Consider the following 21,483-nt stretch of genomic DNA (forward strand, 5'->3'; position numbering starts at 1 on the left):
GAACTTCTTGAGTACTGCCTTAATCTTTTCAGAGGTTTTTACAATGGTTGAGACAAATGGACCCTTGTTTTGATTCTTACACAAAGCCAAGTTTTTAGAAGTCTTTATCCTCAGACCATTTCTTATTTTTATTCTTTTACTGTTTAGGCTTGAGAAATGTTTGTTCCTTACATTTATATATGACTTTAAAGTTGTGGCTTCCATATCCTTTCATTCCTATTCACAGTTCAGTCTCCTCTTTTATAAATTAAAGTCTTTCTTATATCTTGCCATATGTAGCAACTAACATTGGCACTGACATTTTGTTCCCTGGCTTCTCCCAGAGCTTCGAGCTCATCAGACCCCTTGTCTACCTATTTCAATTGTGCATAGTATGGATTGCTATGCATCCATCCTGAAATGTCAATTCTGTCACTGTCAGCTGTATATTATAGTTTATTTGGTACATATCATCCCATCTCTAGGTATATAGTCTGTTATTAGTCAGGATATGCTGGGTTATGCTGCGGTACCTAATTTTCCAATTGTAATGACTTGTAATGACAAAGATTTATTTCAAAAAAGGAGTCAACTCATCACTATTGATTGCATAATATGTCCTAGGCGGCTGGCCATGACCTTTACATGTATTATTATTTCATTTTAATCTTCACAAGGTTTCTTGACTGTCTCCATTTTCTATGTAAGGGAAATAAGTACAGGGATTAAGTAATTGTTCAAGAATACATAAATAGTATACAGTGGTAGTGGGATTCAAATCCAGGTCTGTCAGATTCTGGAACTTTTGGCTTTTTTAGACTATGTGAGAGAACCTAAACTAAAAGCACCTCTGCCAAAATAAAACTAGGCTAGTCACATGTGTTATTGGCCACAGCTATTGCATATAACAGAGACCCTGCAAATCTGATATATGCTGATTAACTTTCTATTGTGCATGACTCAACATCCACTTTTGAATATCATGTTAAAATATAGGGGTACCTGGGTGGCTCCGTGGGTTAAGCAGCTGCCTTTTGATTTCAGCTCAGTTCATGATCTCAAGGTCATGATATTGAGCCCCGTGTCAGGCTCCACGCTCAGCACGGAGTCTGCTTGAGATTCTTTCCATCTCCCTCTGCCCCTCTCCTCCATGCACTTGTGCACTCTCTTTCTCTATCCCTCAAATTAAGAAAATAAGATAATAAATTTAGAAAAAATAATCTATAAAGTTCCTCTTTGGAAAGGTAACAGATTTGTGAAGGCAACTGTATATCTCTTTCTTTCTTTTCACCAAGGAGTAAACCTACAAAATGAAAGAAAAGTATAAGCTTGCTTTTCAGAATAGGAAAAAAAATACCATTCCAATTTTGGAAGGGATAATAATTGCGCAGAAAAAAAAATCTCTCATAAGAAAATTAAAATATGTATACAATAAAAGTTTAAATGAGATTGCTGATTGGATTTTAGGGAGAAATGAAAATGAAAAATCCTTTTTGGATCTATCAGTTTAACCATTTCAGTTCTAATTTAGATTCTTCAGAATCTTACAAAACAGAAGACAAATTAAACAGTTTTTCCCTGTAAGGGAACAGAGCAGACTAGATGTCACAGGAAATGAAATGACCCTTTCAGATGCATTCCATGCACTGAAGACTGTGACTCAAAGTGGTTAATATCTGATTGCTGTTCTTGGGCTCAGATCCAATCAGTTGCTGGTCACATTCTCCATCACTCTGCTGATCACGTGTTTGCGCCACATTTCCTGCTGAAATTAGTGAAGATATCTCTAGCAAGGAAAATCTGTTTTAAATGATGCTGAATTTTAAACTGTGTTTTCTAATCTAGACATGGTTTCAGTTAGCACAAATGTAAAGAAGAAAAAAAGCTACACTGTTAACTTGGTGAGAAAGGGACTTTGTTCATAAGCTTAATCAAAGCAATGCTTTTCCATAATTTGCCTAACTTAATTTGGGGTTTAAATGAACCTTAAGTATACTTCATTGAAAACATGTTTTGCCAGTACAAGCTGTTTGTTTCCTCCTATGAACTGCTGTATCATTTATTGTGTAAATTGTATTTGTGGTATTAACCTATGTTATCTTTAAATAAAATTTGTCATTTGTATGAATCTGGCAATTTACAAAATACTTTCTTAACAAAAAACACATTTTTGTATCTGTAAAAATCCTGTGGATGTATCAATAACCCCATTTTACAGTTGAGAAAATAGAGATCAAGTGAGATCGAGCAATCCAGGCAAGTTCTTAAAACCAAGAACAGGGATCCTTCTAAGGCAAAACCCAGTCTTTTCACTGAAATTACTATCTCACTTTCATTGTTGGTAAAGTTTAGCCATATTTTTATATACTATCGACAGAATTAGAGCTTTTTGAGAAAATTATGTCTTGTACAATTTTTTAAATCAGTTTGGTAGTTTTTATTTTTTTATTCAAGTATAATTAATATGCAGTGTTATGTTAGTCAGAGATATACAATATAATGATTTAAATTTCCATGCATTACTCAGTGCTCATCACGATAAATGTACTCTTAATCCCTGGCAACTACTGGTTATCTATATTTAAGCATCTGGTTTTTTTTGTCTTTTTCTTTGTTCATTTGTTTTTTTTCTTAAATTCTACATATGAGTGAAATCATTTGGTATATATGTCTTTCTTTGACCAACTTATTTCACTTAGCATTATACACTCTAAGTCCATCCATATTATTGCAGATGGCAAGATTTTATTCTTTTTCATGGCTAAGTAATATTACATTATATATGTGTGTGTGTGTGTGTACCATGTCTTCCTTATCCATTCATCTATCTATGGGCACTTGGGTTGCTTCCATTTCTTGGCTATTATAGATAATGCAGAAATAAACAGAAGGGTGCATAACCTTTTAAAATTAGTGTTTTTGGGTTTTTGAGGGGGGCAAATGCCCAGTAGTGGAATTACTGGATCATATGGTAATTCTATTTTTTAATTTTTTAGGGTATGCCATACTGTCTTTCCCAGCGGCTGCACCAGTTTGCATTCCCACCAACAGTGCACGAGGGTTCCTCTTTCTCCACATCCTCACTAACACTTGTTTTTTCTTGTGTTATATTAGCCATTCTCTGATGAATGTAAAGTGATATCTCATTGTGGTTTTGATTTGCATTTCCCTGATGATTAGTGATATTGGTCACTAAGTTTAACCTTGTAAATACTGACTACTCATAGGGTTAGAAACTTCTTGAGAAAACTAGGGTCTTGTATAATTTTTTATAAGCAACCCTTCACAGAATGTCCCATTCAGGGCAGTTATCCGAAAAAGTCTCTTGTGGATGATGACAATAACCAGTTCCAAAAGTCTTCTTCCAAAGTAGGCTTAGAAAATCTTAGTTAGCTTTGAGATATATTTTAATTGCATATTAAAATATAATGACACCGTATGTTAACTAAGTAAAATTTAAATAAGATTTAAAAAAAAACAAAATAAATAATATATAAGAAGCTTAGTCTCCTGCAGAATATCTCGATATTAAGACTGCAAAATGTTTGCTGGCTTAGTCAATCTTCACGTTTTATGCTATAGGTTAAAACAGCCCAACAAAATACCCACTCACCTCAGTAACTTTCACACACAATAATTTAATTTTTTAGATATTCCCTTTTTAAAAGATTTCTTAGACAAATAATTGCTTACTGCACAGAAACAAAGAGAAGCTATCAAAATGATAAACATTCTATTGGAGAATTTAATATAAAAAGTATTTTTGTTTCAGGGCACCTGGGTGGCCCAGCTGGTTAAGCATCTGACTTGATCTCAGCTCAGGTCTTGATCTCAGGGTCATGAATTCAAGCCCAAACTGGGCTTTAAAAAAATGTATTTTTATCTATATGCCAAATAATTATGATGAGCTCAGCAGTTAACTTTGACAATGTATTTTCATCAGAGGTAACTGATTTACAGTTGGAGGGGAAACATGTCTATAATAGAAGAAATATAATTTCAAATCTTTTAGCATCATTTAAATACTAATTCTGGCTCAAAAAAGTCTTCCAAACTACTCAGCTTCTGAAAAAACTACGTGGCCTTTGTAAAACTAAGACAAAATGCATTTTCTCTGGGATATTACTTTATGTTCAAAGAATTACAACACAATAAGGCTCAGATTCAGGCTCCACTATCATCATTGACATGTCTAGCATCTCTAGAAATAAAATCCACTAAAGGCAATAAATCAACAATGCACTATTGAAAGTTTCCTTTTGAAAACACATAAAGGTAAACTATGTTATTCCAGAGAAAAACATTATTTTAAAGGAATTCACTTACTCTCCTTAACACTTTATTTATGCCAGCACATGTACTCATGCAGGTGTTGCCATTACCATTAAAATGCCTCCTAATAAGAACCTTTTGTGCTTGGGACAAATGTATATATTCAGAGATGGGAGAGAGCAGCTTCCAGAATGACTCCCATGATGGTGGTCCTGGCAGTGGAAGTGGTCACCTTCTGAGTAAGTTACTGCCTTTCATTGGTTCAGTTTTTCCTCATCTGTGAATTGTGGTTCTACTAGATCTTTAAATAGTCTTGTGATGGGGCACCTGGGTGGCACCATCAGTTAAGCATCCAACTCTTGATTTTGGCTCAGGTCATGATCTCATGTTTGGGCTTAAGATTCTCTCTTCCTCTCCCTCTGCCTCCTCCCCCACTTGCATTCTCACCCTTTCTCTCTGAAAAATAAATTAAATAAATAAATAGTAAATACTCCTGTGGAACTTTCACTCTATGAAAAAAACTCACTGAGTGCTAGTGAACCCCAGAATTTGTTATAATAATCTAACAAATTCATGACATGATGACATGAATCTGACTCATATATTTAATGGAGAGATTATGGGCTTCAGTTGTTGTTTTGAATACATCTTATATAAATATAATAGTCATTAGGAGAACGTTATTTTAAATTTGAGTGACTCCATTTACAACAAAAAGCAGCTAAGCTTTTTTAGATGACTTCTGTATCTGAGGCTCAAGACCACCTGAAACCTTTTCTTCCAGCCAACAGACAGCCATAATTTAGCTGGCAATTGGGTTTTTCCAAGCTCATGATATGGCTTTTCTTTTATAGCCAGAGTACTGAAAGTAATCTAGTGAGACTGATAAGAAGACTATTTTCTGGCTGTGTTTCTCAAGCTTTTCATGAAAATCCATAAAAATTAGCTTACACAGACATTCTGTGACATTCCTATGGAGCAGTATGGGCAATAAGCTAGAAGAAGCATATTAGTATGCAGTATTAATGTGAGCTCCCCTTTCCCTTTGGTGACATAAATGAACAATTTGCAAGCAGATTATTACCTAGCCATGTTACGAATTTTCCATTCTTTTTTTTAGACACTCTTTAAAAAAAAATTGATGTCTGGCTGGGGACAATTAAAAGAGATTAGCACATATGGCCTAGTGGCATAAGTCAAGAAGTTTTAACATTTTTATTTAATTTAATGACCATATTTAATGCCTTGTATTTTGAAAGTTTAGCTAGAGCTTAAATTAGGTCAGATCTCATTCTTTTATGTTTTCTGTTTCATTCTCCTTCTTTCTCCAAGTGTGTATGAGATTAAAAAAAGAGTAGAACATTTCTTTTATCTACAATGTCATATAATCTTTTATGGATATCCCTCCTACGAAAAACAACAAAAATACCATCCTAAAAAAGAAATACCCACAAATAAATTCAATGATAGACACTTAAGTCTGAGAAATGGAAATTGATAGCAACTCTTGAATTCCTGTTTGATTCTTCTTTTATCTTGTCCCATAATGGTTGCAGCATTCACTCAAACTTGTAACTTGAGAATTGCAAAGCAAACCCAAATTGTGGAAACCTCTCCTAACCAGACAAATTCTATTTCATTCCAGTCTTAGATCAATATAGGACCTGCTTTCCAAATTAAGTTTTGTGTATTTGGGCTATTGGATTTTTACAAAACCTGAGAGCAGTCATTAAGCTAACTAAATTTAAGTTTTGTTTGTTATCATGTGAACGTTGTGTTCTGATTAGAAACGGAGGTATGTTTATTTTATAGGGCTAAATTTTTTATTACTATACATGCATGTACATAGTTGCACTAGTCTTAGAGCCAAAAAGATACTTTTTACCCTGATTTTTTTTTTATTTTTGCCTCTTAAATAACCTTTTTCATGTTTCCATTATATATTTTTTTCAAAACCCCAGTATGATCTTGTTGAACTCTTAAGTGGGCACCACCTGCATGACCCAGAGATACTGAGATCTCAGCTTGTCCAGACTGACTATCTTACCAGGTTGGCTCTAAGAGCCCCTATCTGTGCTTAGTTATTGGTGTAATCATGTCAGAAGTCCCCAATTATCCTTGATAATTCCTTGCCTCTCAATCCCAGCTCCAAATGATTACTGAAGCCTGTCAATTGGACCAGAGATATGTCTTTGAAGTCGAAGCCTCTTGCTCTTTATTTCCATAGACACAGCTGTAGTCCAGGCGAATCCAAGCTGCTTTGTGGCGCAATGCCCTTTATTAGCCACGTGACAAGTTTTAACCCTTCTCGGCTTTGGCTTTCGCTTACTCTGCTATTCAGAGGAGGGTAAACTCACCTCCTAGTGTTACTTCAAGGCTAGCTGAGGTAGTCGACATAAAGCATTTAGCAGATTTCTGACGTGCAGGAAGTTGAATCTTACCTAGGTGAGGGATGAAATAAAAGGGAAGGTTGTACTCTACACAGACATTAAAAAGGCTTGGAAACTTGAAGCAGCATTACCCATTCAGGAATAAGAATTGCTTACTTAAGTATCAAGAGTTTCCCATGTGCATTGCTATGAGATAAAGATACTAGACTGAGGATTTAATATAACGATACTCATAGCTAAATTAGATTTGTGCAATTAAAAAAATGCAAAGTACAAGAGAAGAGCCTATTCTACTCAAATGACAAGTAAATACTACTGTCAGACACTGGGAGGAACATGCATTCGTACCTTAAGAGCACCTCCTCAGAAAGTATCCTCAGCAAGTGGTTGAGGGAGCAGGTGTTTTCAGCTCTTAAGAGTGAATGATGGGAAATGATTACAGCAGCTACTTTGGCAACACTTTATTTTTGTTTATTTACAATATTAAAAATTAAAGTTTTGCATGGCTCTGTACTCTGAATCTGAAATTACAAATACTAATAAACTTTAGACTGAGAATATTTTTACTTTAGTCTTTCAACTAGGCTTCGTTTATTTGCAACAATTATTTCTTTCTTCTGTCCCCTTTCCAAAAGCTGTTCCTCTTATCTTTAATTGATTCAGGCTAATTGTATGTGCACCTGCCCTGAGGGAAGGAACACTTCTTTAGAATCAGTGCTGTAGGGCAGCAAACAGATGTATGTCCTAAAAAATACACTGTATAGTTTTGTCTATTGTGTACCTTTATATGCTGATAATAAATCATACTTCTGTGTGTACTCCAGTGATTTTTTTTCCACCCTTAAGATTATATTTTGAGTTACATCCATGTTGGTACTCTGGCTCATTTTCAAAAGTGTATGATATAGAACTCCATGAATTTAAACATGCTTTACCTATCAATACATTTGAATTATTTCTGGTTTTTGTCTATTTCACACTTCGACATTTTAAAATTTATCTCCAGTGTGCATATAGAAAGAGTTCTCTATGTTGTATTCCTTAGGATAGAATTGCTGGGCGTAGTATAGATGTAAACTTTAAAAGTGAATGCTTATTTGTTTTCCACTGACTGTACCGACTTCCACTAACTGTACCACTGACTGTATACTCCTCCCAGTATTTTATAAAGTTTGTATTCTACTGTATGCTTTCCAATATTTCAATTCTCAATCTTTTAAGTTTTTATCACTATCAGGAAATAGCTCCTTTTGTTTTTATTTTGCATTTGCTTAACTTGGTGAGTTTGGCCCCTCATTTTTTTTCTTTTGTCAAATGCTACTTTATTTTCCTTTTTTTTAAAAAAAAATTATTAATGAGAGACACAGAGAGAGAGAGAGTGAGAGAAGCAAAGACACAGGCAGAGGGAGAAGCAGGCCCCATGCAGGGAACCCAATGTGGGACTCCATCCCGGGACTCCAGGATGGATCATGCCCTGGGCTGAAGGAAAATGCTTAACCACTGAGCCACCCAAGCATCCCATGTTTTCCCATTTTTATAATATATTGTTTGCTTTTACATATTGCGTTGCAGGAATTATCTACATATTCTGGATATAATGTTTCCTTGGTCATACTTGGAAAATATTTTTTTCCTCATGTAGTTTGTTCTCTTTTTCATGGTGATTTGATAAGTTCTTTATTTTAATGCATTTGAATATATTGATCCTTTCCTTAGGATCCTTTAATGCCTTATTTTAGAAATCCTTCACTACTGTGATGTGTTCTCCAATGCTTTCATTAAAGTTTGTTTTGTCTTTTTTTTAAGTTCTGTCTCTCACTACAAGTAAGTTTGAGTCTATGTAAAATAATTTTTTTTGTATTGGTGAAAAGCAGAGTTCAAATTTTATTTATTTAATATGAATACCAAGTTGCCCCAGCACTATTTGTGGATAGTTAATTCTTTCCCAAATGACTGGGAATTCTATCTCTGTCATATCTCAGCCATATCTATATCTATATCTGTATCTGTATCTATATCTATCTATCTATATGGAGAGAGAGAGACAGAAAGGTCTATTTCTAGGCATACCCAGTACTTCGTTTCACTGGTCTATTCTTCTATGCCAGTACTACATTGTCAGTTAAATTTTCTTAATAAGTTTTATGTTTAGTAAGGCACTTTCCTATTCCTCTTTTTTCATCCTCCTCCATTGTCTTCCTCATGAATAATTTAGCTATTCTCAATCCTCAGTTCTTACCTATAAATTTTAGAAACAATGTCTGAGGGATCCCTGGGTGGTGCAGTGGTTTGGCGCCTGCCTTTGGCCCAGGGCGCGATCCTAGAGACCCGGGATCGAATCCCACGTCGGGCTCCCGGTGCATGGAGCCTGCTTCTCCCTCTGCCTGTGTCTCTGCCTCTCTCTCTCTGTGACTATCATAAATAAATAAAAATTAAAAAAAAAAGAAAAGAAACAACATCTGAGCTTGTCCAACCTCAAATTCTTTTGGGATTTGAATGGAAACTTTAATTTCTTAATCTATTTAGGAAGACTGGCCTATTTTTTGTCTTTCTATCCATGAATACGGTATTTATTTTCATTTGCACAGGCTTTTATTTCTTTCATCATAATATTATTTTAATCCTCTTTATATTTATTCCTGGCTACTATATTTTTGGGGTTTTGTTGGAAATAGTATGCTTGTCAAATTAAATGTCCTATTTTCAGATATACAGAAATTCAACTGATTTTAGTATATTATCCTTATATTTGTCAATCTTACTATACTCTTATTCTAATAATCTGCAGAAAATTGAGTTTGTCCATAGAGACAATTATGTAATCTACAAATAATAATAAGCCTTCTTTCTTCTTTTCTAATTCTCATTCTTTATTTTTATTATATTACACTAAGATCTCCAGTAGAATAGAATGGAAATGATTATGAAATATATCAATGGTTTCTTCTTTTTCAAGGAAATGTTTACCTTCAAGAAAATGATAGAGTTGGCTTGCTAATATTTAGAATTTTTGCAGCTATGCTTACAAAGATAGCATAAGTTGGTCTTTAATACTCTCTATTTTGGGACGCCTGGGTGACTCAGTGGTTGAATTCCTACCTTCCACGTGATCCTGGAGCCAGGATCCAGTTCTGCATCAGGCTCCCTGCATGGAGCCTGCTTCTCTCTCTGCCTATGTCTCTGCCTCTCTCTCTCTCTGTGTCTTTCATGAACAAATAAATAAATAAAATCTTTTAAAAAATACTCTCTATTTTTATATTCCTTATATGATTTTCATGCCAACATTATACTACCTTCATCAATTGAGTTGGCAAGTGGTCTCTTCTGTTAAAGATTTTGTTTTTTGAATGTTTGATAGAACTCACCTATAAAATCATCTAAGATTGATATTTTATTCCTGGGAAGACTCTTTGTCATTATTGGAAAATTAATTTTTGATAGGTCTTATTTTTCTAAAATTATTTCATTTTAACCAAATTTTCAACTTTATTAGCAAAGATTGTCCATAATAATCTTTCTAATCATTCTAATATCCGGTTCATATATATTAAATTCTCTTTTCATCCTTCTAGTATTTATTTATGCCTAATTTTTTTATTAATCAATCTTTTCAAGCTTATATGCAATTATCTCTTCAAAGACTTATCTTTGGGTTTTGTTAATCCTTTCTACCTATATTTTCTGTCTTTGTTTGCTTTTATCTTTATACTTCTGATTTCTATGGAATTATAGTTTTTTAAAAATATATTTAATTAGATAATTAATGAATTATCATATTTCTTCTAATGTAAATACTTAAGGATATATATTTCCCTGTAATACTACTTTAGTTCTATCCCTCAAGCTTTGATATATAGGATTTTTTTTATAAGATCTAATTTTTTTTTTTTTTTTAGCATTTTAAGGCTCAAAGAAAGATTGAAGAGAAGGTACAGAGATTGCCCATATACTCCCTGTTCCCATACATACATAATGTATTGATAATGTTCCCATTATCAATATCCCCCACCTCAGTGGTACATTTGTTACAATTGATGATCCTATAATGACACATCATAATCACCCAAAGTCCATCACTTACGTTAGGGTTTACTCTTCGTGTTATACATTCTGAAGGTTTGGACAAATGTAAAATGGCATGTATCTATCATAATATTATCATGTAGAGTATGTTTATTGACCTAACATTTTTCTGTGCCTCTATGATCATGAGAGACATTGGTCTGCAATTTTCTTTTCTTGCATTTCTTTTTTTTTTTCTTTTCTTGCATTTCTTTATCAGGTTTTAGTATAAAAGTAATTCTGGCCTTATGAAATGAATTAGGAAGTATTCTCTGCTCTATCTTCTGGAAGAGATTTTAATGATTGGTATAATTTGTTCTTTATATTTTGGCATAATTTACTAGTGAGCCCACACTTTCTGTTTTGGAAGGTTATTGATTATCGATTCAATTTCTTTAATAGATGTAGGCCTTTTCTGATGTCTGTTTATTCTCATGTGAATTTTGACAGATTATGTCTTTCCAGTAATTGGTCCATGTCATCTAGGTTATCAGAGTTGTGGGCATAGAATTATTCAAAATATTTCTTTATTATCCTTTTAATGCCTATGGGATGTCTGATGATGCTCCCTCTCTTATTTCTGATATTAGTAATTTGTGTCTTTTCTCTTTTTCCTTAGTTAGCCTGGGGAGAGGCTTATCAATTTCACTGACCTTTTTCAAAGAACCAGCTTTTGGTTTTGTTGATTTTTCTCTATTGATTTTTCTGTTTACAGTTTCATTGATTTTTTTTTTTTTGCTCTAATTTTTATAATTTCTTTTCTTATGATTATTTTGGAATTAATTTTATCTTCTTTTTGTAGTATCCTAGAAGCTTACATGATTGATTTTAGATCTTCTTTTAGAATATATGCATTTACTACCAAAAATATCTCTTTAAGCACTACTTTAACTGTATCCTACAAACTTAGATAAATTGCATTTTTATTTTTATTCAGTTCAAAATACTTTAAAATTTCTCTGAATATTTCTTCTTTGACCCATGGGTTATTTAGAAGTGCATTGCTCAATCTCCAGGTATTTGGGAATTTTCCAAGTATCTTTCTGTTACTGATTTCTGTGGTCTAAGAGCAAACATTATATGATTTCTATTTTTTCAAAGTTGGTAAGCTGCATTTAATGGCCCAGAATATGGTCTATCTTGGTAAATGTTCCATGTGAGCTTGAGAAGAATGTGTATCCTGCTGTCATTGGATGAAGTAATTTATATATGCCAATTGTACCAGTTGGTTGATAGCATTAAGTTCAGGTATGTCCTTAATGATTTTCTGCCTGCTGAAACTGCTCATTTCTGAAAGGAGGATTTTGAATTCTCCAACCATGACAGATTATTATAATTCTGCCAATTTTTCCTGACATAGTTTCATGCTCTGTTGTTAGACACATATGTGGTAATGATAGGTAAGAATCATTATTCTTTGATATTTAATATATTCTAGGTTTTAGTTTGATTTTTTGGGGGGGGGGCTATGAGTTAGGAAGTGGTATATTTTTAATTTGCATCTGAATGACTCTAAAAGTTATCTTGCTATTGTACTAAGTACATTTTTAAAAACAACATGCTCTCCAAGATATTGATTCTTTGAAATTTGTTGATGTTTGCTTTATTCTATGTAATTTGTCATTTTTTGCAAATATTCCTTGTGTCTTTGAAAGAACATATATTTGCAGTTTGGGGGTGCAATTATATCCATTTGAGCAAACTTTATAGTTGCCTTATTGTATTTTATCATTTCAATCCTTATTAATTTATTTTTTGATTGGTCTTTCAATTATTGAGGTAGTTACCTTAACCTTCTAATATGATGGTAAATTCATTAATTTTTTCTTTTGTGTATTTTGAAAATATATTTTTAGCCACATGCCAATTTAGAATTACATCTTGAGACCTCAAATCTTTTATCAGTAGGAAGTGACTTCAGACAGATATTTACAAGTAGATAAACCTATTATGTACTGTTTCTTAGATATATGCAAATGTGTTGTATATCATACCAATAAATGCAACTGAAGGTGGAAACAATCCTAAATCTTTCAGAATAAATGAAAAATATTTCAAAGAAAAGAGGCTGGTATGACTAATTCATGAGGCATAAAGAACTTCCATCAGAAGGGATTAATATTAAAATACAGTGTCACAATTTAATAGGTAGTGTTTTCATTTTTCTTTTTAGTAGGCTGTAAAATAATAATACCCCCCTAATTCAGTGGCATATTAGATTAAAAGAAATAAAATAGCTCGATATTTATTTAAATCCATCCTGCTCATCTTTGCTTTTTTTTCTGGAAATTTTAGTCTATTTCCATTTCAAGATAGTTTATTTGTAGTTCTTATTTGTTCTATTTATCCCATAATATTTACAACCCTACAGTATTTTTATTTTTATTTTTTTAAGATTTTATTTATTTATTCATGGGAGACACAGAGAGGCAGAGACATAGGCAGAGGGAGAAGCAGGCTCCATTCAGGGAGCCTGATGTGGGGCTCCATCCTGGGACTCCAGGATCACACCCTACGTCGAAGGCAGATGCTCAAGCACTGAGCCACCCAGGCGTCCCCCCTACAGTATTTTTAAATTCTATTTTATTTCTTTAACTCACAAATTAGATATTATTACTGTTCTCCATAGTCAGTGTTTGGTCAGTTTCCATTTTCTTTGTTCACCAGTTCTTACAACTCATCTTTTTTCTTAAATCATTTTCTATAGTTCTAATGTATTTCCTTTAGAAGTTTCCCTAGAAATGTATGTTAGTATTAAAATTCTCAGGTTTTGTTTGTATAAAATTGTCTTTATATCTTTCTCAAACTGGGAAAAGTATTTCACTAGGACCATAATTCTGGAATGGTAGTTATGTTCTCTTAGCTTTTAAGATATTATTTCTTTATCTTCTGTCTTCTCTGTTGCTGTGTAGAAGTTAGTCATTACTGTAATTTTTTCTGGATTCTTTTAAGATCTTTTTATTCTCAGTATTTTGAAATTTTATAATCAAACAATTTTTTTGTTTATACTCCTTGGGATTCCCTGGTTTCCTAAGACGGAATTCTGTTCTCTTTCATCAATATTAAAAATTCTCAGCCTTAGCATCTTTGGATATTTGCCTATTGTTCTCTCCAATCTCTCATTCTAAAATTACAATAAAGTATAAACCAGAACAATTTACTATATTCCCATAAATGTTAGCCTTGCCTTCATGGAGAGAGTTAGAGAATATAATGTTGAGCAAAATAACTCAGAGAAGGATAAGGACCATATGATTTCACTCATATGTGGAATTTAAGAAACAAAACAAATGAGCACAGGGGGGAGGAAAAAAGAGTGGGAGAGCAAACCAAGAAACAGACTTAACTCTACAGAGTAAACTGATGGTTACCAGAGTGAAGTGGGTGGGGGATGGGTAAAATAGATGATGAGCACAGGATGATGTAGGGAATTGTTGAATCACTATATTGTATACTGGAAACTAATGTAACACTGTATGTTAACTAACTGGAATTTAAAAGTTTACCTCATCTTATTTATTTTGTCAATTCTCTGTGGTACATTCTATGTAATCTTCAGTACTCTCTTCCTGTTTATTCCATTTTTACTGTGTTAAATAGCATATTAGATACATCATTGAATTCTTAGCAAATATATTGAATTTAACACATTCTGAATTCCTTATATGTGTTATAATATTTACTATTTTCTAGAAATTCTATGCAGTTATTTAAATGCTCCTTGTCATTTTTTAGTTGTTTGGGTTTTTTTTTTTATAGTTTGATATGCATTTTGAACATATTAAATGTAGTTATATTTCTATGTAATAATTCTATAAATTTCTTGATGTTTGAGATTCCAAAAATTTTCATTTCAGATTATTTTCTCTAAGCAGCTTGCTTCTTTGGTTATTTTGTGATTTCTTAGTCATAGGCTTATGTTTCTTGGACCTTTATCTATTGGAATTCTGAGGTCGGAGGTTGAAGTTAATCAACGCACTCATTTTTGTTGTTGTTTTTGTTTTTAGGCAGTTGAGGGCACTAGCTGTATAACTTTAAACATTCAGTTTAAGGCTTTTTTAATCCATCAAATATTCTTCCTAAAGCCATGTGATGTCTGGCTTATGATTAGGAACAACCTGGAAAAAAAAAAAAAAAGGAACAACCTGTCACCTCCCTACTGACCTTCACCCACCACCATACAGAATGAAGGCTGAAGCAGACAAAATTTTTTTCATCAAGAATGTTTTTGGATGGGCAGGGATGGGGGGCGACTGGATGACGGGCACTGAGGGGGGCACTTGATTGGATGAGCACTGGGTGTTGTTCTATATGTTGGCAAATTGAACACCAATAAAAAAATTACTACAAAAAAATTAAATTAAAAAAAAGAATGTCTTTGGAAAAAAAATTAATTGATTAAAAAAATGTTTTTGGACAGCCTGGGTGGCTCAATGGTTTAGCATCGGCTTCAGCCCAGGGCCTGATCCTGGAGACCCGGGATCAAGTCCCACATCAGGCTCCCTGTGTGGGGCCTGCTTCTGGAACTCTGTTTCATACTGGAAGTGTTACTTCAGGCAGCTAACCCTCTTAATGCCAGAAAAAGAAGGTACACTTCTAGGAGTATTTCTACTGTTATAGTGAAAGAATTTAACTGTTATAAATAAAGAACTAAAACTCAAAATCAAGCTGAGTTTACTGGGAGAGTCTTCCTACATAACAGGCAATTGATCTGGAATAAAAAGGGCCCTGAGAATTGAAATGAGGATGTAGAAGAAAATCAGAAAACTCACTAGAAAACTCTGGGAAGACTCAGAAGATAATGAATTTCAATCTTAGAAGGGGCAACTTCTGCTGCTGCTACTGTCTCCCCTTTTCTTCACTAGCCAATTTCTATTCTAGCATCAAGACACTGTCATTCTTGGGATACCTGGATGGTTCAGCAGTTGAGCATCTGCCTTCAGCTCAGGGCATGATCCTGGAGTTCCAGGATTGAATTCCACATCGGGCTCCCTACATGAAGCCTGCTACTCCCTCTGCCTATGTCTCTGCCTCTCTCTCTCTCTCTCTCTCTCTCTCTCTCTGTCTCTCGTGAATTAATAAATAAAATCTTTAAAAAAAAAAAAAGACACTGTCATTCTCTTACCTGAGATCACCTTCCAAAAGGAAGCCAGCTCCTGTCTCCTATTTTATCAGAGCCTAATAAATTTGTATCTCAACATGCCCTCAGTAATTAAATCCAAGTTTGCACCCTGGAGGAGAAGTGCCCACACAAAAGAACTGTAGAACTCTTAATATATATTAGAAAAGATCTCAGGAATATATATGGAAATGAAATTCTAGGGTACTCAGTTAAGCATGAAAAAATATAACTTCAGATTAGGTTAAATTTGCCAATAATGAAGCACTTGCTAGAAAACCCTGATTCTGATAGTTTCCTGGGTGGACTAAAGATAGATTTCATGCAGTATTTATTGGCAAATGAAAATAAAATCCAGTATATAGGGGGAACCTGGGTGGCTCGGTCGGTTCGGTGTCTGCCTTTGGCTCAGGTCATGATCCCAAAGTCCCAGGATCAAGCCCCCTGTTGGGCTCCCTGGCTCAGCAGGGAGCCTTCTTCTCCCTCTGCCCTTCCCCCTCCTCACGCTCTCTCTTGCTCTCTCACTCTCTCTCAAAATCTTTTTTAAAAATTCAATAAATAAGGATGAACACTGGGTGTTACACTATGTTGGCAAATCGAACTCCAATAAAAAAAATACCCAAAAAAAATCAATAAATAAATAAAATAAGATGGTTAAAGTAATTGAAATATGCACATGTATACAAACATACATTTGCCTTTTGGAAGAAAGCAATTATTAGAATAGATTATTAAAATCGCATTGATACACTGTTTATAAGAGGCACACTTAAAACGCAAGGACACACACACACACACAAAAAAAAACTGAGGGATCCCTGGGTGGCGCAGCGGTTTGGCGCCTGCCTTTGGCCTAGGGCGCGATCCTGGAGACCCGGGATCGAATCCCACATCGGGCTCCTGGTGCATGGAGCCTGCTTCTCCCTCTGCCTGTGTCTCTGTCTCTCTCTCTCTGTGACTATCATAAATAAATAAGAAAAAAAAAAAGATTAAAAAAAAAAAACTGGAAGAAGACAATTTTATCAGTGAGGACTTTCAGAGTCTAGAGGCAATTTCAATCACATTTGGTGTCCTGCTTTGACCCTTTTACCAGGTGGCCTGAAACACTGCCAGTGTTTGGTGGTGCTCAGAGTAAGAGAAGACTCTCTCCATTAGCCAGCCTGCAATACACATGATAACTGGATCCATATGAAACAGCAAGTACAATGACACATGGGCCTTTGACAATCAGGATGCTACCTGGTCCATGATAAGACCCATAGGAGACTCAATGTCCCTTTCAGTTGTCAACAAAGCCAGCCTCTTTATGGTAAGTTACAGTATTTGTGAGAAGGAGTTTCTGGTTTGCTTCTGGGTTCAAGTGTTAACTGAGTGAATTGAGAATGTGGGGCTCAAACTGATCTTAATGAATTAGATCCTACCTATCACATCTTATATTTATTTAGCCACACACTCAGATGTGCCATGTGCCATTTGATCATTTGGAAGAGTATTTTTCAAACTATTTTGACTGAGATGCACAGAAAGAAATATTCTCTTCATGTACATACTCATACATATTTGAAAAAAAGTTCTGCAATATTAAAAATACTTTGTGTACTAAACACTGTGATGTTTTATTTTGTCCTACTTAATAACTTCACTATTTTATTTGATTTTAAGTTTATTTTTAGTAATCTCTTCACCCAAGTGGTACTCAAACCCACAGCCCCAAGATCAAGAGTTGCAGGCTCCTCTGACTAAGCCAGCTCCCCAATTCACTATTTTAAATGGTGAAGATTCTATACCTTGATGAAAACTGTCATCATTTGTGGTCACCTCAGGGTAACTGTGTCCTTTCAAGTTAGAATTACAAACAAGAATAATAAATTTTTTTCAAGTAAATAGCCTAGTTTTAGGGATATCAGCTTATGTTCTTTTATAAACATCATTACATATTTGTAATACTATACTGAAAATAACTGACAGTCTGTTAGTATAAAAAATTTTATCCTTGGAAGTTTCTTTAAAAATCACTTTTTATCAAAAAACTGTCATGTCAAACCCACAACTATATGGTCAAATAATCTTCAACAAAGCAGGAATGAATATCCATTGTAAAAAAGTCTCTTCAACAAATAGTTTTGAGAAAACTGGATAGGAACATGCAGCAGAATTAAACTGGATCACTTTCTTATACCATACACAAACATAAACTCAAAATGGATTAAAGACCTAACTGAGACATAAAGCCATAAAAATCCTAAAAGAGAGGACAAGAGGTAACTTCTTTGATTTCAGCTATCTTCTGTCTAGGTATGTCTCCTGAGGTAAGAGAAACAAAAATTTAAAAAATTGTTGGGACTTCATCAAAATAAAAAGCTTCTGAACAGTGAAGGAAACAATCAACAAAACTAAAAGTCAACCTATGGAATGGGAGAAAATCTTCTCAAATGACATACCTGATAAAAGGTTAGTATTCAAATATATAAAGAACTTATACAATTCAATACCCCAAAAGTGAATAATCTAATTTAAGAATGGGCAAAAGACATAAATAGACTTTTTTCCAAAGAAGGCATACAAATGCCAACAGACACATGAAAAGGTGCTCCACATCACTCATGGTCAGGGAAATGCAAGTAAAACCTTTATCATCTCACAGCAGTGGCTAAAAACAATACAAACAACAGGTGTTGACTAGGATGTGGAGAAAGGGGAACTCTCTTGCACTCTTGGTGGGAATGCAGACTGATGTAGCCACTATAGAAACCAATATGGAGGTTCCCCAAAAAGTTAAAAATAGAGTGACCATATGACTCAGCATTTGTACTACTAGGTATTTACCCAAAGAATACAAAAACTCTAATCCAAAGGGATACATGCATCCTGATGTTTATAGCAGCATTACCTACAATAGCCAAATTATGGAAACAGCCCAAGTTTCCACCAACTGATGGATGGATAGAAATCGTACACCATACACCATACATATACAGGCATATTAGCCATAAAAAATAATGAAGTCTTGCCATTTTTAACAATGTGGATAGAGCTAAAGAATATTATGCTAAGTGAAACAAGTCAGAGAAAGATAAATACCAAATGATTTTGCTTATATGCGGAATTTAAAAAACAAAACGAACAAAGGGAGGAAAAAGAGAGGCAAACCAAGAAACTGACTCTTAGCTATAGAGAACAAACTTATGGGTACCAGATGGGAGGTGAGGGGAGTTAAATAGGTGACGGGTGCTAAGGAGTGCACTTGTGATGAGCGCTGGTATTGTGTGAAAGTGTGGAATCACTATGTTGTACACCTGAAACTAGTATTACAGTATATTAACTAACTGGAATTTAAATAAAAACTTAAAAAAAACTTTCACATCATTGATGTGACATCATTGATCTAAGGTCTGAAGAAGTAAGCAACTCACTACGTTTACACAGTACTGAACATTAGAGCCAAAACTACAATTCAGATCTGCTGATACCTCACCTGTATTCTTAAATGTCCTTTGTTTCAGTGTGTTTAATAAGGGAGCTTCTCCTTTGTAATCCATGTTTAGCACTGAGTAAAAATAATAACTTAGCTTCATCAAAATGGTTCTAAGGGGTGAGTAAATTTTTCACAAAGGCATTCTAATGATCTTTATACCTTGCTCAAGTACTATTCAGATTCAGAAAGAGAGAAATAGCCCCAGACTGGGATGCACTTTCATCATTCCATGCAACCCAGATAATTATATTGTCTTTTTTTTTAAAGATTTTATGTATTTATTCACGAGAGAGAGAGAGAGGCAGAGACACAGGCAGAGGGATAAGCAGGCTCCATGCAGTGAGCCCGACGTGGGACTCGATCCCGGGTTTCCAGGATCAGGCCCCAGGCTGACGGCGGCACTAAACCGGTAAGCCCCCTGGGCTGCCCCATATTGTCTTAATGCTAACATTAACGTTTTGCTGAATAAACTCAAAATATATTTTTCTCAAAACACAACAGTGTAGAAAATGAGCAAGTACTAGCATGACTTTTATTATTACTATTGTTGTGTAAAATGTCATTTGGAAGCCAAATGTAGCATCTATACCCAAAGACATGCCTGATGGATTTAAAACATTTTTAGAAGTTTTCAAGAAGGGTGCTCTAATAATGTCACTATTTAGTGTACTCCCTTCATCTTATAAATAGTTAATTTCAACAAAAATAAGGAGAAAGTAAAACCAAAAGCGTGTACCTCCATATCAGAATGGACTAGTATTTATGCATGTGGACTTGGATAGTTTTTTTAAAAGATTTTATTTATTTATTCATGACAGACACAGGGAGAGAGGCAGAGACAGGCAGAGGGAGAAGCAGGCTCCCTGCGGGGAGCCTGATGCAGTACTCAATCCCAGGACTCCGGGATCTCAACCTCAGCCAAAGGCAGATGCTCAACCACTGAGCCACCCAGGCCCCCCTGGACTTGGATAATTTAGATACTCTGTCTTTTTTGTGTTCTGGCCCACTTCCACTATTTTTTCCATCTCTTTCACACAACCTATCTGTGTCTGGAAATCAATTCAAACATCTGGATACGGCTAATGATTCCAATGTCTGTTACCATGTCATTGAAATATCCTAGCCATTTACTGAATATCCATGAGGTGTACTCTCGGGTTTGCTCTCTCAACCATCGCTCTGCCAGCAATGGTGAAATGGAGAGAAATTTGGCTGTTCCTAAAATTTGGTCTCAATTATGTAACATAGCAGTCACCAACCCTATTTTTATTGTTTGGCGCCAACCTCTGTTGCCGTTTCTGCTATGTACTTTTTATTTTCCTGGTTCTTTACATATTTGTACTCTATTACACAATACTAGAGTTCTTCACTATTATTGAAATTCTCCACTTGTGTTAAATCTGCCTCTGGCAAACCAAGAAACTTAGAAGTTGTTTTGTATAAAACAAATTCAATGGTGCTTGATAACACCCATGTGATTATAAAAAACAGTTCACATTTGCTAGCATGTTCAAAGCCAAAAGAATTGAGATTGGGCAACATGACCTTTATTAGAATCATTAATTTCACATTACCATGACAGGTCCTGAGCATTAAGCTAGGAGCTTGGTGAGCACCCGTCCAGTTAATCCTCACCACCATCATGAAGACAGAAGTGCCATTAGTATTTCATCCTCTTTTTTGTGGATAAGGAAGGTGAGGCATGGGCAATTGTAGTTTGTCACTCAAGCCACAGTGGTTAGTAAGAGGAGGAATAAAGCCATGAATCCAGGCTTATCTGCAGTTAGTGTTTGGCATGTACAGTTTTAAGTAAATGAAAATTAGCCAGGATATATGAAGGAAAGTCAATACAATACTTTTATTCCTTTAAATAACATTTTGTTAATGAAAATGCTTCCATAAAAAACAAAGGTTACTATTACATTGTACGCTGGAATATGACCAAATATTTAGTGGTTTCCCTTACTTGTGAAAGACAGGCTTTTTTCAAATGAGAAATATTGCCTATTAATTAGAAAAACTATTTCAAGTAAGATTTAAAGCAGGAATCACAAACCTAAATAGTGGCTGGCTGGATAACATGAGTGCCTCAGGAGGGTTAAGGGTAGTATTAACTAGGGAGTATGCTCTAATCCAGTGGTACTCAAAGTGTGATACCCCTCACCTGCAGCATCAGCATCACCTAT

The sequence above is a fragment of the Vulpes lagopus genome, chromosome 21 (assembly GCF_018345385.1).
Source record: "Vulpes lagopus strain Blue_001 chromosome 21, ASM1834538v1, whole genome shotgun sequence".
Classification (NCBI taxonomy): Eukaryota; Metazoa; Chordata; class Mammalia; order Carnivora; family Canidae; genus Vulpes; species Vulpes lagopus.